The sequence below is a fragment of the Vulpes lagopus genome, chromosome 2, assembly GCF_018345385.1.
Source record: "Vulpes lagopus strain Blue_001 chromosome 2, ASM1834538v1, whole genome shotgun sequence".
In the NCBI taxonomy this organism is placed as follows: domain Eukaryota; kingdom Metazoa; phylum Chordata; class Mammalia; order Carnivora; family Canidae; genus Vulpes; species Vulpes lagopus.
Window position 1 is genome coordinate 33,144,064 of NC_054825.1, and position 16,471 is coordinate 33,160,534.

General features: G+C 38.7%; 1 protein-coding gene and 1 pseudogene across 5 annotated transcripts in view; one reads left to right on the forward strand and one right to left on the reverse strand.

The window, feature by feature from the left end:
• PLCE1 (phospholipase C epsilon 1) overlaps positions 1–16,471 on the reverse strand; it is a 309,225-nt gene that overhangs the window by 273,279 nt on the left and 19,475 nt on the right. The gene's annotated exons all lie outside the window — the stretch shown is intronic.
• LOC121481990 lies at positions 9,782–10,583 on the forward strand (annotated as a pseudogene).

Consider the following 16,471-nt stretch of genomic DNA (forward strand, 5'->3'; position numbering starts at 1 on the left):
GAAGAGCAGAGATGAGGAAAATAGGCTGGTTATTTTGTTTCATAAGGTAGGATCAGGGCCAAAACAAATGAATTATTGAGGAGGTATGCTTTGGCTTAGTGTGATAAAGTATTCCCTAACTTTTAGATCTGTTTAACAAAGGAGAAGCTATTCTGGATGGTAGTCTTCTCCTCGTTGTTGATATAGAGATTTAAATAGAAAGAGGCACAGGGTACACCATAGCAAGTGTTCAATAGGTGTTGAACAAATAACAGAGTGAATGAATACTATCTCTAATGGTTAATTATAAAACTAATGTCTCATAAGTATTTACTGAGCATGGAGTGTGTGTCAGGCATGTTCTAAGCACAGTGTACATAATATCTGATTATAATAACATTATCAGTAGAGTGGCAGAAACTAGTAATTGAACCCAAAATCTGTTCACATATTTTTCAGTAATAGAACCTTTGAATTTTAGCCAACCATATGGCCATCCCTATATCAGCCTTATAGCCCTTATAGTTAGATATAGCCATACCACTAAGTTATTGCTAATTAGATATAAGCAGAAGTGGTTTGCTATTTCTGGGAGATGTCTTTGAACCACAAGGTGTGCCTTTCTCCTCCACTTTTCTCCTTTCTGCTGGCTGGAGGGAAGGCATGAAGCAGCTACCTTAGACCATGAGGTAAACTAAGAATGGATGCCTTTCATAAAGAAATAAGATACAAACCTGGGTGGTTGTTTCCTGGATTTGAGGGAAAGAAAAATAAAATTTTATGTTGTTTAAGCCACCAGTATTCTAGGTTTTCTGTCACATCCAAACCTTTTCCTAATTAATAAAGGAATACTATTATCACCCCCATTTAATGGATGATGTTCAGAATATTTGAATGGCTTATCTAAAAGTAGAGATGTGATATAACAAAGAAACTATAGAGAGAATTCCTGCATTATAGAGAAAGTTATATTCACTAATTTGCAGTATGTCTCCAATTTTATGTTTCTTTTTTTCAATTTTGTTTCTAAACCAGATGAAATCCTTTGTGCCATAAAGAATTAAATGAGAAAAATGTTAAATACAAGCACATTGTTTTTTATGATTGTAAATGTCAGAAGGAGGTGGGATCTAACAACAACAAAAACTATCAGACAACTGTCAATTATTTATTAAGCACCTGTCACATTCCAGAGTTCAGAAGCAAGGTTCAGAAGCAGGAGGTCAGTAAAGCTCTGATGGAGGGGGATTTAAGCTTGAACTTTACAAGAGGTAGCAATTACTAATATGTATCATCAAAAAAGAGACCTTGGGTAAAAGGAACAGTGTACAGAAAGATAAAGAAGTAGGAAAATACAATGCATAACTATGAATTCATCTGAAGCTCTTAGGAAAACATTTAATTCAATCAAAGAAAGCAAAAGTAATTTCATCATCATAGAAAGAAATACTAGGACAACTGTCAGAGCTAGTAATAGGATGTAACAGTCCTATTTCATCTTTAAACTTAAAGGATTTTATAGATGCACTTACGGTATCACATATATGACAGATAAACAACCATGCCACAGTTATTTACTTATGCATTCTCTTCTCCAAAGCCCACTCTGCAAAGAGATTAAAGAAAATATTTTGCCTACACAATCCTTCCTCCCTTTCTCTCTACTGCAGGCACACCCACACCCAAACCCTACAGGATGAGTCAGTCTTCACTTTCTTCTCCACTGTCTGCTGCTCCACTCCCTCCTGACCTCCTTTCTCCAAACTATTATGATGGAAACTCCATAACTTACAAAGAAACAAAGCTTTTAAAACATTCTCCAAAGGCACTGGTGTACTATTCCTGGGTTCTTTTCCAAGGCCCAGATTTAACCTTTTATGACTTTCACCCCCTTTATCAGAAAAGTTTCAAAGTCTGGGATGCTATACTTGTGACCCAGAAAACCCAGAGATACCCCAATCTTTATATACTGAGTATATTAGATATCAGGAGTTAACTGATAGGTAGATGACAAAGATATACAAATATTTTTGAGCTAATACATTGATGAGGTCGCCAATATAGTAAAATGGAGGATTACAAAAAAGTTTGCTCATAACAGGTTAATTCTCAATTGTAAAACTCACAAAGAAAGGAAATCCTCACTGCAAACACAGTCTCCATCAGCCTGCAAATGACCCCTCTCACCTTATTGCTCTCCCAGAAATACAGAGTCATAGACATTACTAGAACTTTAAGCCAAGAGTAGAAGCAGATAGGATTGCAATGTTGTGACACAGGATTCCCTCTCCTTTGCTGTAGTACAATCATGTCAAGAAATTCTGGAGTTCTGTGTATGTGCGTACACACACTCATGCACACAAAGATGCATGTTTTTGATAAGAGACGTAAAGGGAGAAAAGTGAGTAGCAGAAGGTGGCATTAGATCCTCCATGATTTAGTCCTAGTCTATTTTCTCCTGCTTCATCTCTAACCGATACCCCCAAGGAGAAGATCTCCTGTCATACTAGTCTTTTTTTCCATGTATGGAACTAGCCTAGCATTAATGCCTCCGTGCATTTTCCTTTCCATTGTTTTCTAACTCTGCTAAGACTCCCTAGCCCAGTGTAAATGGCATCTCCCCCCTGTAGCCCTCCCTGACGCTGACTGGACAGCATTAATTGCTCTCATCTGTTTCCCACAGTTCTCCCTACCTTTCACCAGTACAGCATGTCATGAAACACTATACCGTAGCTACCGATTATATAGGACTACTGCGTGGATTGAAAGCTTGTGAAGAGCAGAGACCTTGCATCCTTAGATTTAAGGGTTTTAGAAATACTCTGCACCCTACATTCCTGGCACAGTATCAAGGTATATAGTCCCAATAGACATTTTATTCTTTCTTTTCCATGGCTCTTGGAACCCACTCCTTGTCCATTAGTACCTGGATTCCTGAAGAGCTTTCAGTTTCCTAAATGTTAACCTCCTCCTATTTCAGTCCATCCCATATAATTTTCAGAAAAATATTCCCTCACTTCTCAGACTTTTGGCTAAGAGAAAGTGCAGAAAAATACTTCCCAAACATTATTCTCATCATATTGTCACTCCTTTACTTGAGAAAAAACATAGTGCCTGTTATCTAGTACAGTAAATCCACACCTTACCCCAATCTGGAGAATATCAATTTAAAAAATTCCTATAGCAATAGGGTCCACAACAGCCAGACTACGGAAAAAGCCCAGATGTCTGTCCATTGACAGATGAATGGATAAAGAAGATGTGATACACACACACACACACACACACACACACACACACACACAGAGGAATATCACTCCGTCATCAAAAAGAATGAAATCTTGCCATTTACGACAACATGGATGGAAGTAGGAAGTATTATGCGAAGTGAAATAAGTCCGTCAGAAAAAGACAAATACTATATGATTTCACTCATATGTAGAATTTAAGTAACAAAACAGATGAACATAGTGAAAGGAAAGGAAAAATAAAATACGATAAAAACAGAGAGGGAGGCAAACTGTAAGAGACTCTTAACTATAGGAAACAAACAGGGCTGCTGGAGGGGAGTTCAGTGAGGGGATAGAGTAATTGGGTGATGGGCATTAAAGAGGGCAGGCGATGTAATGAGCACTGGGTATTGTTATATGCAATTAATGAATCACTAAATTCTACCCCTGAAACTAATAATATACTATATTTTAACTAAACTGAATTTAAATTAAAACTTAAAAAAAAACAAAAATCAAGAAAAAATAGAAACCATTTGAACTGAATGAAGATGTTAATATCAGAATTTGCTAAAGCAGTACATACATACATACAAATCAATGCCCTCTGCTTCTATCTTAAGAAACTAGAGAAATGGGCGGCCCGGGTGGCTCAGCGGTTTAGCACTGCCTTCAGCCCAGGGCGTGATCCTGGAGACCCGGGATTGAGTCCCACATCAGGCTCCCTGCATGGAGCCTGCTTCTCCCTCTGCCTGTGTCTCTGCCTGTATTGCTGCCTCTCTCTGTGTGTCTCTCATGAAAAAATAAATAAAATCTTAAAAAAAAAAATAAACTAGAGAACAAATGAAATCTGAAGAAAGAAAATAAATGATACAGAAAGATCAAAACATTTATGAAATAAAAAGCTGATTCTTTAACAAGATCAATAAACTTAATAAAACTCCTATCATACTGATCAGGAAGAGAGAAGACACAGATGATCAATATTCAGGAATGAGAAAAGTAATATCACTATAGATTTTATAGATAATAAAAGGATAATTAAGGAATATTATTAACAGTGTTATACCTATAAATTTTCCACTCAAATGAAATAGACAAATTCCTTGAAAGTCACAAACTACCAAAACTTATTCAAGAAGAAACAGAAAAACTGAATGACTTTTAATTTATTAAAGAAATTGAATTTGCCGTTAAAATCTAACCTTAAAATAAAACCCAAACAACAAAACTTCAGGCCAAGATGGTTTCACTGGTGAATTTTACCAAACATTTAAAGAAAATATAATACAAATTCTACCCAAACTCTTCCAGAAAATTGAAGAGGAGGGGATATTTTCCAACTCATTCTGTGAGGGCAAATCTCTGCCCTGAGATCAAAAGTAGACAAAGACATTACATGAAAAATACTATAGATCAATGTCCCTTGTAAGCATAGATGTAAAAATTCTAAAGAAATATTTAGAAATTATGGATCCCTGGGTGGCGCAGCGGTTTAGCGCCTGCCTTTGGCCCGGAGCTCAATTCTGGAGACCCGGGATCGAATCCCATGTCGGGCTCCCGGTGCATGGAGCCTGCTTCTCCCTCTGCCTATGTCTCTGCCTCTCTCTCTCTCTCTCTCTCTGTGTGACTATCATAAATAAATAAAAAAAAGAAATTAAATGTACCAATATATAAAAAGGTTAATACATTAGTACCAAGTGGGGTTTAATCCCTGGAATGAAAGTTTAACATTCAAAACTCAATATAAATTATATTAATAAACTAAAAAAAAAGAGAAAAGCTCCTGCAGGAACTTTGCTTGGGACTGGTAATGTAAATTAATGTATCAATTTGGAGGGAAATATCATTTTAAAAATATTGAGGTTTTTGTTTTATTAAGATTTTATTTATTTATATGACAGAGAGAGAGAGAGCAGGTGTGGTTGTAAGTACAAGCAGGGAGACCGGGAGAAGCAGGCTAGCAGGGAGGCAGATGTAGGGATTGATCCTCCAACTCTGGGCTCAAGGCCTGAGTCAAAGGCAGAGGCCCAAGTGACTGAGCACCCAGGCGCCCCCAATATTGAGGTGTCTAATCCATAATCATGATATAGCTAGCTAACACTAGAGTTCTTTCTCTTTCTCTCCATATATATATATGAAGAATATACGTATGGGCATGCATATATATATATGCACATAGATATAATATCTATATATATATGCAGATATATATATATCTTTTGCCATTTGCTATTTTATTGTGATTTAAAAGCTTTCCATAAAACAATATCTGATATCCTCAGAGCTAATATTTAAGTTGAAATACCTTTATATTATAACTGCCATGGACATCTAATAGTATTTTAAAAATAAAATATTGGGAAAAAGATGTGCCCTATACTTAAAGTGGCTTTTCTTAAAAGATTTTATTTATTTATTCGTGAGAGACACAGAGAGGCAGAGACACAGGCAGAGGTAGAAGCAGGCTCCATGCAGGAAGCCCAATGTGGGACTCGATCCCGGGTCCACAGGATCACTCTCCCTGGGCTGAAGGTGGCGCTAAACTGCTGAGCCACCCAGGCTGCCCTTAAACTGACTTTAAACTGTGTTTAGGTGAATTAACTCCTGCATGTTTCTTGTTTTTATTAATAGGACATATTGTGTGATAGCTGGGCCTGGCAGCTGTCTCAGTTATGAGTGACACTATAAGAGCAAACTCAAAAAAAGAAAACTCTAGATCCTGGGGTAGTGGAGAGCCCTTCTTGACTATTTTCTGTATATCATGGATGCAAGAGCTGCTGCATGGCCACACTGTTTATACAATGTGTGTGCTGTTTATGGAATGTCACACAGCTGAACTGCATTTGCTCAAAGGAGGCAGCAGCGGACAGTGGCTGAGTAAACTGGTTATGCTGTGTAGAGGTGGTGGCAGAGTCAACCACGTAGTTCTGTGGAACCTACGCAGGAAAATCAAGTCATGCATGGTATTGTCTGAATATGAACTGTTTTTTTAAGATTTTATTTTATTTATTTGAGAGAGAAAGAAAGCATGAGAGAGAGAGCATGGGAGGGAGAGAGAGAGAGAGAGAGAGAGAGAGAATGAGCAGGAGGGAGGGTTAGAGGGAGAAGCAGACTCTGCTGAGCAGGTAGGAGCCCAACGCAGGACTTGATCCCAGCACCCTGGGATCATAGCCTGACCTGAAGGCAAACGTTCAACCGACAGAGCAACTCAAGCACCCTAAATATGAACTCTTAATAAATTATTAAAACAAAGGATTATTTCATAGTCCCTCAACAATTTTTGGTTCATCTGGAACTTTCATAAAGGTGCTAAAGAGCTACCAAGGCATTAGACCAAGGAAGCCCAGAGAAGAGAGTCTGACATTTGCTGCCACTTTGTTCCACAATGAATTTACTGCTTTGAAAATGATGGCTGAGAGGATGAGACACAGATTACTAGTTTATTATAAAACTATAACTCAGGAACAGCCAGATGGTAGAGACGCATAGGGCAAGGCATAGGACAATGTCAAGTAGCTTCCATGCCCTCTCCAAGCACACTACCTTCCCCAAATCTCCATGTGCTCACCAACAGAAATCTCCACGTATATTTTTTAAAAATTTATCTCAGTAATATTTTGTATTTATCTATAGAGGTCTTGAATATCTTTTGCTAAATTTGCTCCTATGATAGTGTTGCCATTATATGCAGAATTATTTTATGTTTCATTTTCCAGTTGTTTGCTGCTAGTATGCAGGAATACAACTGAATATTGTGTGTAAACAATACAACTTATACTCTTGCTAAATTCAATTATTACTTCCATAGATATTTTGTAGATGACTTAGAATTTTCTATACAAATACCATGTCATCTTCATATAAAGAAAGTTTTCCTTATTTCTTTTCAAAATGCATACCTTTTATTCTTGCCTATTGCACTGGCTGGGATCTCCAATTATGATACCAATATAAGTATAAAGACCATACATCTTTGCCTTATTCTCAGTCTTTGAGGGAGAGTATTTAATACATCACAATTTAATATTATGTTAACTGTGTCTTACAAATATCTTTTATTAAACTAAGGATGTTTCCTTGCATCCTTCATTTGCTAGAAGTTTTTATTACAAATGAGTTTTTGCTTTTCCTCCACTTATTAAGATGACTATATGAGTTTTCTCCTTGGTAAACTATACTGATTGATCTTCAAGTAATGAAACAATCTCACAAATTCATGTAAAATGTAAAGGACCTAGAGTAGCCAAAATAGTTAAAAGAACAAATTGGAGGAGCCGCCTGGGTGGCTCCCCGGTTTAGCACCACCTTCAGCATGGGGCATGATCCCGGAGTCCCGAGATCAGATTGAGTTCCACATCCGGTTCCCTGCAAGAAGCCTGCTTTCCCTCTGCCTGTGTCTCTGTCTCTGTCTCTCCCTCTGTGTCTCTCATGAATAAATAAATAAAATCTTTAAAAAAAAAAAAAAGAACAAAACACACACACACACACACAAAAGAACAAATTGGAGAACAAGTTACACAGTTTGATTTCAATACTACTACAAAGCCACAGTAATCTAAACAGTGTGTTACTGGCAAAAGGATAGAAATTTAGATCAATAAAATAGAATATCCAGAAATACACCTATACACAGTCAATTGGCTTTTGAACAAAGATGCAAAGGTAATTCAGTGGGAAAAGGATAGTCAATAAATGGTACTGGATCCAAATAGAAAAATAATGAACATCAACCCCTATATCGCACCACACACAGTAATTAATTCAAAATAGATTATAAAGCTAAAAGCTAAAACTAAAATCTAAAACTGTAAAACATTTAGAAGAAAACAGGAAAAATCTTCATAACTTCGGGATGCTGAAAAATTTCTTAGGACACAAAGGGCACTAACCACAAAGAAAAAAAAATAAAATGGACTTAATCGAAAGTTTTTAAAAAATTTGTAAACTTCGGTTCTTCAAGAAAGAAAGAAAGAAAAGGAAGGAAGGAAGGAAGGAAGGAAAGGAGGAAAGGAGGGAGGAAGGGAGGAAAGAAGAATGAAAAGCCCCAGAGTGGGAGAAAATATTCACAAAACACATGTGAAAAAAAACAAAAAACAAAAAACAAAACATACATGTGAAAAAGTTCCTGTATCCAGAATATACATAAAACTCTTATAACTCAGTAATAAGCACTTAACACAATTTTTAAAAAATGAGCAAGAGACTTGAACAGATACTTCATAAAATAACATACATGAATATTTCTATATGAAAAAAATATGATGTTCAATCCCTTCCTCACACCACACACAAAAGTTAACTCAAAATGGATCACAAAATGGATCCTAAGTGTAAAAGTCAAAATTATAAAACTTCTAATAGGACACATAGGAGAAAATTTTTACAACTACTGGAGTAAGCAGAAATTTCTTAGAATGAACACAAAGTACAAATCACAAAAGAAAAACAATTGATAAACTGCAACACAATTAAAAACATCTGCTCTGCAAAGGCAAGCCATTATTGTATGGCAGAAAATATTTGTAAGATAAATATCTAATAAAGGATATGCATCCAGAACACATAAAAAACTCTTACAACTCAGTAATAAGTAGACAGACAACACTATTTTTCAAAAAGGGCAAAAGTTTGAATAAGCACTTTATAAAAGAATACAATTGGCCTACAAGCACACAAAATGATGTGCAATGTTATTAGTCATCAGGGAAATACCAATTAAAATCACAATGAGATAGAACTTCATTCCCACTAGCATTGCTAACATTAAAATGGCTGGCCATACTAAAGTTGGTACAAACTTGGAGAGCCTGGATATTGTGGTGGGATATAAATTGGTAGAGCCACTTTTGAAAACAGTTTGGCAGCTTCTTATAAAGTTAAATATACATTTACCAGATGACCCCAAAATTCCACTGGTAGAAGAAAAATAAAAGCATACATCCACAAATAGACTTGTATGCAAATGTCTTTAGCAGTTTTATTCATAACAGCCCAAACTGGAAAAAACCTAAAAGCCTATCAACAGATAAATAAACCACCTGTGGTATAGTCATACAATCAAAGACTACTCAACAATAAAAAGAATGATCCCCTAATTATGTAACATATGTGGATGAATCTTAAAAACATTAGGTTGTATCAAAGAAGCTAGGCACTGAATGATTCCATTTATTTGAACCTTTAGACCTGTGCTAATGTAGTAGCTTCTAGCCATATGTGGCCATCTGAGTTTAAGTAAAAACTTAATTTAAATTAAGGAGAATTAAAAATTCAGCTCCAAAGCTGCACTAGCCACATTTCAAGTGCTCAATAGTCATATGTGACTCATTGCAACTGTAGAAAACAGCACAGATAAGATGATAAAATGGCACAAAGGAGTAGTAGCTGCACAGGTGTACACTCCTCCAACTGTATACTTTACCTCCTATCAGCTTTTCAAGTGGACTGCAGGCTGCATTTCAATACCACTTGTGCTCTCGGCCAGGCACCTCCAAGCACTGAACAACCTGCTCAACTGCATAATATGGTGCTGACATAGCACCAGGGCAGTGGAATCATTCAATCTGAGTTTGGATCCCATCTCCATTTAACTTTGCTAAGGCTTAGTTCTTATATTTGTGACATGGGAGGAAATAATAGTTTCTCATGTAACCCTCACAATAATCCTATAAAGTGGTAATCTGTCAAAAAATAGTACCCTTTATTCTTATCATTATATCCAGTGTCATCACATATTTCTGCCTGATGTAGAACCATGTTTATTTCTTTTAAATCACTTCCCAGGACTACAATAACAAAGGCTCAATAAATATTTGCTCATATATTGTTTTGTATAGAATATTACTTGTACGCAAAAGGTGATTTTTTTATCTCATCCAGTGGAAGCAGCTAAATTAGTTTTTAAGTTTAGCTCTACAAATATACTGGGTGTTGGCACATGTGCAAGGCACTACATGGCTCCACAGGAAGAAAAAGACACAATCCCTGCCTACAGCAAAATCCTTCACTATTACAGAGCCATAAAGAAAAAACTTAGGATATGAGCTGATATCATAAAATACTGAATAACCCAGGCAGTTAAAAAGTCAAAGAATTGGCCGCCACCACAGAGATCAGATGGCTGGGAGACTCGCCACCTTCCTCAAGGATGCCTGGGCCAAATTGCCGGTGCTGCTCGCATCCTTCACCATTGGAGGCCTCACTGTGATTCTGCCCACCCTCAGTCCCTTCACCAAATATGCCACCATGATCAACCAGGCCATGCCCTACAACTATCCAGTGCCCCTCTGAGATGATGGGAACATGCCTGACGTGCCCAGCCACCTCCAGGACCCCCGGGGCCCCAGCCTGGAGTGGCTGAAGAAATTATGAGCATCTCCCGGTGACATGGAGGCAGCCCCTCCCCTGTAGCCAATAAAATGCACAGAGTAACCCCAGGGGGAAAAAAGTGAGAGAATCATTCAATAGTGTGTGTACTAATTGTGCAACTGATAAAAAGTGAAGATAAAAAATAACAGCAACTCAAGTCTTTTTTTTTTTTTCAAGATTTACTCATTTATTTATGATAGACATAGAGAGAGAGAGGCAGAGACACAGGAGGAGGGAGAAGCAGGCTCCATGCCGGGAGCCCGACGCGGGACTCGATCCCGGGACTCCAGGATCGCGCTCTGGGCCAAAGGCAAGCGCCAAACCACTGAGCCACCCAGGGATCCCAGGAACTCAAGTCTTAACAGCAAAGACTTCCCAGAGAATATCATAGTCTTTAAAAAATGACTCTGGCCTGGGAAGTGAGGCTGGGGAGAAAATGGAGAAGAGAAGAAGTTTTGGCCATGTTTGGAGATGGGATGGAAGGTTGCAGGTTGACTGGCATGTGGAGGTTACTCTACCCTTGCTAAGCATAATGGCAGCAGCAGGAGTAGAACCATCCCGGAGAGGTGCTGGAAAGTTCTCACATTAGGTCAAGGCAACATTGGAAGTCTTGCAATGAAGGGGAAGAGAAAAATGAGAAGAACCCAGAGCTGCTTTCTCAAAGCCCTTGTATTATCCATCCTATGCATTAAAAATGTAACAGGCTTCCCCAAGCAGCCAACCGCCACCATTCAGCATGCTCATATTACAAGCAAGTTTTAGTTAATTAACAGTTCACAATATCAACACATCCATTCACTAAATGTTCTTTTCAAACTGGTATTCTATAAGTCATTCCTCAATTAATGTAATTGTCTTTCCAAAGAATTAAAAATACATGTGATGAAAACTCACTCTGGATGAGATAAACATAAAAGAACTGCTCTACTACCTAACACATTCTCACATTACAGTCTCTCGGTAAAATGATCCTGATTTAATCAAAATAGGATATGATTCAGCTCCTGCAAACTCTTTTCTTCATGGCTATGCTTCTTGAGCTCCCTCCTACCTGGCTCCCCCACATCTGATACCTAGCCTACATTTCATCATCTCACAGAGTAAAACATTTTCCAGACTAAATAACTCTCCAGTTTCAGAGAGGCTCTCCCATAAAGCCTTAACAGATGGAAAGCATTTTGAATCCACATACCTAACTCATAAGATAACCATTTCTAGCCATTTTCTTTTTTATATTTGCATTATATTTAACATTATATTTAGTACCAAGAAGGTCTTCAGAGGTCCTCTGGTCAACAAGCTTAAAAATAATTCCTGTTCCTTATGAATGTCCACCAATGACATCAAATTCTGGGTGGAAGCCCAAGCCAACAGCTGAGGAGCTGATACTATTCTAATGGCTTATGTAAATGGAATACCTCATTAAAACTCAAAGTTCAGGGGCACCTGTATGGCTCAGTCAGTTGAGCATTTGCCTTCGGCTCCGGTCATGATCCCAGGGTCCTGTTCAGCGGAGAGTCTGCTTCTCCCTTTGCCCCTCCTCCCTACTGTGTGCTCTCTGACTCAAATAAATAAAATCTTAAAAAAACAAAAAACCCTCCAAAAACCCTCTCAAAGTTCATTTTAGCTGTGCCTCTGATCTATCACTAAGAAGTCATCCAAAGGGAGAAGAAATATTACTTATACTTTTTTGTATTTGAAAAAAAAAATGAAGCACATAAGTTTTGGGGGTTTTGTTGTTGTCATTTTAATTTTTTTAGTCTGTAGGCAAATACCTTGGCACTTTTGCTATTTTTCAGGGTAGTGTAACTCAAGTACAGAGCTGTTTGCAGAGTCCACAATCTAAAGCAAGCAGGGTGGCTCTGATCTGCATTGCCAGCTTTCAGGACACTCATGAGCCTCTAAAAGGTGATGAAGGGCAAAGGGTATCCAGGGAGGGTGAGGATATGCAGGTGGAAGCAAGGAGCCATGGGATGGCCAATCTCGGAACCTGGATCGCATAAGCTCCTCAGTAAATCAATAATGTCACATGACACTTGGTAAGGTATAGTTCATTTTTGTTACCACTATATCATTATTCCAAATATCAGTTATGACTTTTATGAGTTCTAGGGCTAAAAAAACAAAGCAAGCTTTGGCAAGAGTGTTGTACCACATTCTATACTGTTTAACAAATAACATATGTTATATTTTTCTGATTATGAAAGTAGATTTACTGCAGAAAATTTGAAAAAAGTCTAATAAGCATAAAGTATAAGGATAAGATCATTAGGTAAGATCATTAGGTAAGTCCTAATTTTCTTACAGGTTGCTTCCAGTTTTCCCCCATGAACATACATCTATACAGAACTAAAATTATATCCTGCTTCTTTTGTTTAATATTAATATTATATTGTCCAAAGGAATAACTTTTGAACACAATGGAATCTATACAAACATCAACAATGTTCCTTTCCCAATGTTCTAAATATTATTTTAAAAAGGAGGAGATCATGGAAAATGCTCCCCTGAAGTCATGCCTAATCTCACTTGTTTGATATATTTGTAATACGGTCCTATCCTTGGAGTACAATAACTTCCAGATCGCTCAATCTTTCCTGCAAGGGCTGGTCAGCCAAAGGGTATATTTATTCACTTATTTAACAAAAAAGTTTTGAACGCCTAACTATGTGCCAAATCCTATGCTAAGCACTAAGAACAAATGGTCCATAAAACTACTGATTCTAATTGAAATTTATCAAAGAGACATATACTAGATTCAGGTGATATTTTATATTAAACTAGTCCAAATAGAGCCCAGTTTGAAGGTGATCTAATCAAAACCACTCTCCAACCCACCAGTTTGACACTCACCTCAGCTAGCGTGGTCTGGTCTGCTACTCCCTGAACCTGCATTCACCTCCACTTTTGTGTCCTGTTTATCACTCCTTAGCCCCCTCTACATTCCTTTCTGCAGAGCTACATTCTACTGAGGAAACTTCTTTGACAAGTGACTATGAGACTCACTTTCAAACTACTCTTGCATCAGCCACCCAGAACATTCTTTAAGCAAGCTTTAATTGCCCTTGTTCCAAAATGGGGTGGTGGTAAGTATCAGGGACAGATACCAGAGCCTCATTTTCTTATTTCCCACAGCTAAGTACTACATGCATTACTACTCATCACCTAACCATCCTCTGAGGAATTTCTCCACACAAATCCATCTCTGAAAAGATTTTTCAAGAATACTGTACCCTATCAATTGCTGCAGGCGTATCTATATATTTCCTATCCTAACTAAAACTTTGGTTCCTTTCCTGCAGTGGGATGACAGAGAAAGATGAAAGAAACACTTTTGAAATCATACATTTTGATCCACTTTGCCCATAACTCCTCAAGAAAACAGAACCACCCTGTGTAAAGTAATCTCCTGGGTCACTTTGCCACCTCTAGGCCACATCAAGACCTGAGAACGTCCATGCGAGGCACCCATCTGAGCATCTCATGTCTTATTCAATCATCACAGCAACTCTGATGAGATACATACTAAGACCACAATTTCCAATTTAGAGATAAGAAAACAGGTTTAGAGATTAAACAACTTGCCCAGAATTATTCAGCTAGCCACTGGGGAAGCAGACATTCAAATGCAGGTAGCTACTTCCCCATAGCAAGCCCTTTATGCCCTCACTAATATTCTTCTTCATGTGCTCTTCCCATTAGGCTGAAACTAGTGATTCTTATATTTAGGTCAGCATTATAATCATGTGGGAGACTTAGTACAAATACACAGGTTTGGGTGAGAGGTTCTGATTCAGGAAGGACAGAGGAGATCTAAATTTCAGCAGGCACTTCCCCTTCTTCTCCCTGCCAACCAGGTGACTCTAGTGCCAGCTATGTTCAGACTGCTACATCGATGACACTGCATTAAACACAAGGAGGATAAACTCACTGGAGGGTGCAGGTGGTGGTGAGCTTTTGTAAAATGGCATTCGTTTCTTTACCTATGATCCACCAGAGCTTTAAAAAAGGTGGCAGGGGGCAGCCCCGGTGGCTCAGGGGTTTCGCGCGCCGCCTTCAGCCCAGGGCATGATCCTGGAGACCTGGGATCAAGTCCCACATCGGGCTTCCTGCATGGAGCCTGCTTCTCCCTCTGCCTGTGTCTTTGCCTCTCTCTCTCTCTGTTTGTGTCTCTCATGAATAAATAAATAAAATCTTTAAAAAAAATAAAAAAGGTTGCAGGGAGTTAGTGAACGGGTACAGAGTGTCAGTTTGTGATGATGAACTAGTTCTGGTGATGGCTGGTATTGGTGGCTGCACAAGAATGTGACTGCACTTAATACCACTAAACTTTACACTTAAAAATGGTTAAAATGGCCAGTTTTATGTTATGTATACCTTATCACAATAAAAAAAAAGAAAAAGAAAGAAAAACAGGGCAGGATGATAACCCCTTACCTGCCTTGTAGAGGAGTTTGTGATACCCCTTCCTGCTGATCTGGAAAGAGGTGAGGTTTACTCTTAAGGGATCCCTTGTGAAATGGACCTACTGAGAGACAAATGATGAAGAAATTTGGCCCCTGGGTGACCCCTCTTCAAATCTGGACTGCCGTGTACTTTCTAAGGCTAGCTGACAGGGCCCGTACTTGGTGAGAGTTCCTGGCATGCGTTAGCATACCTCATCCACTTCCTGCCCATAGCTTGTACCCCAACATACTCATGGGTGTACCTGGACATGGTAGAGAAGGAAGAGAAGGGCTTAAGGAACATCGGGGAATGAGCTTGCTTCACAGCTTCAGGGCCAGCTCCACCCTGGGACTTTCAGCAAGTCACTCCACTTCCCTCAGACACCATCTAGCCAGTTGCTTCTCACCTTTCAGATTTCAGCTCAAATGTCATCACCTCAGAAAGGCTCTGCAAGCTCTAAAGTGGCCTTCTCCCACCCATTGCTTTCCATCCTATTCCACTGCCTGATTGTCTTCTGAGCATCTACCACCACTGGAAATTAAATGTATTACTTATTTGTATACTAGCTACTGGTTGGCATCCTGCAACTAGGACCAGAGCTTCCTGAGAGCTGCAAAAGTAGTCTTGTCTACTACCATGTTCCCAAAGCAGAGACACAGTAGGAACTCAATAAATATTTGTAGAATAAATAAATGAATTGGCCTCACTTGTTAAATTATGTATACATGGGTTCTGTCTACCTCCCAAGATGATTTACAGGAAAGGACACAAGAAATCAGCTGTGGCCAAGGTGCTTTGTAAAAGGAAAGACTCCACACGATAGGTGGGGTTATTGCAGCGGGTTGGGGGGGAAAGGCAGTTCATGACACCCTGACCTTGACACAATGATGTGGCTCCTCCTTACTCCAGCACTCTTCGTAGGCAGAGATTTGTCTGGAATCTAAAAATGATGATGCTCCACCCTGCAAACCACCCAAACTGAATGCAACACAATTATTTATTATAAGGCAAGGACTCTCAATGCGTTTCCTCACTTATAAGGCATTATTTCTCAAATAATAAGATGTTACTTAGGAAGTCAGGGATCTGTCAGGTAGGCAAACCTGGAAGAACCACAAAGATAATCCCTGTCCCAGGTCATCTGAGTTCAACAAGCATAAACTGAGTGTCCAGTATATATTCCAGGTCCTGGGGCAGAGAGGTGACTCAGACTGTCATCCTGGAGTGGAAGACACAGATACTAAACAAAAAGCTCAAGGTCAGTGACATGAATATGGTATTAGATGTGTGTGTGTGTGTGTGTGTGTGTGTGTGTGTGTGTGTTGGGGAAGGCTTTCTAGAATGACACCTAAACTTAAAGTACAGAAGAAAGATGGATAGGGAAAAGTGAGCAGCCCAAGGTAAGACACAGAATGGGAAGACCATGTGTTATATTTAGGGAGCTC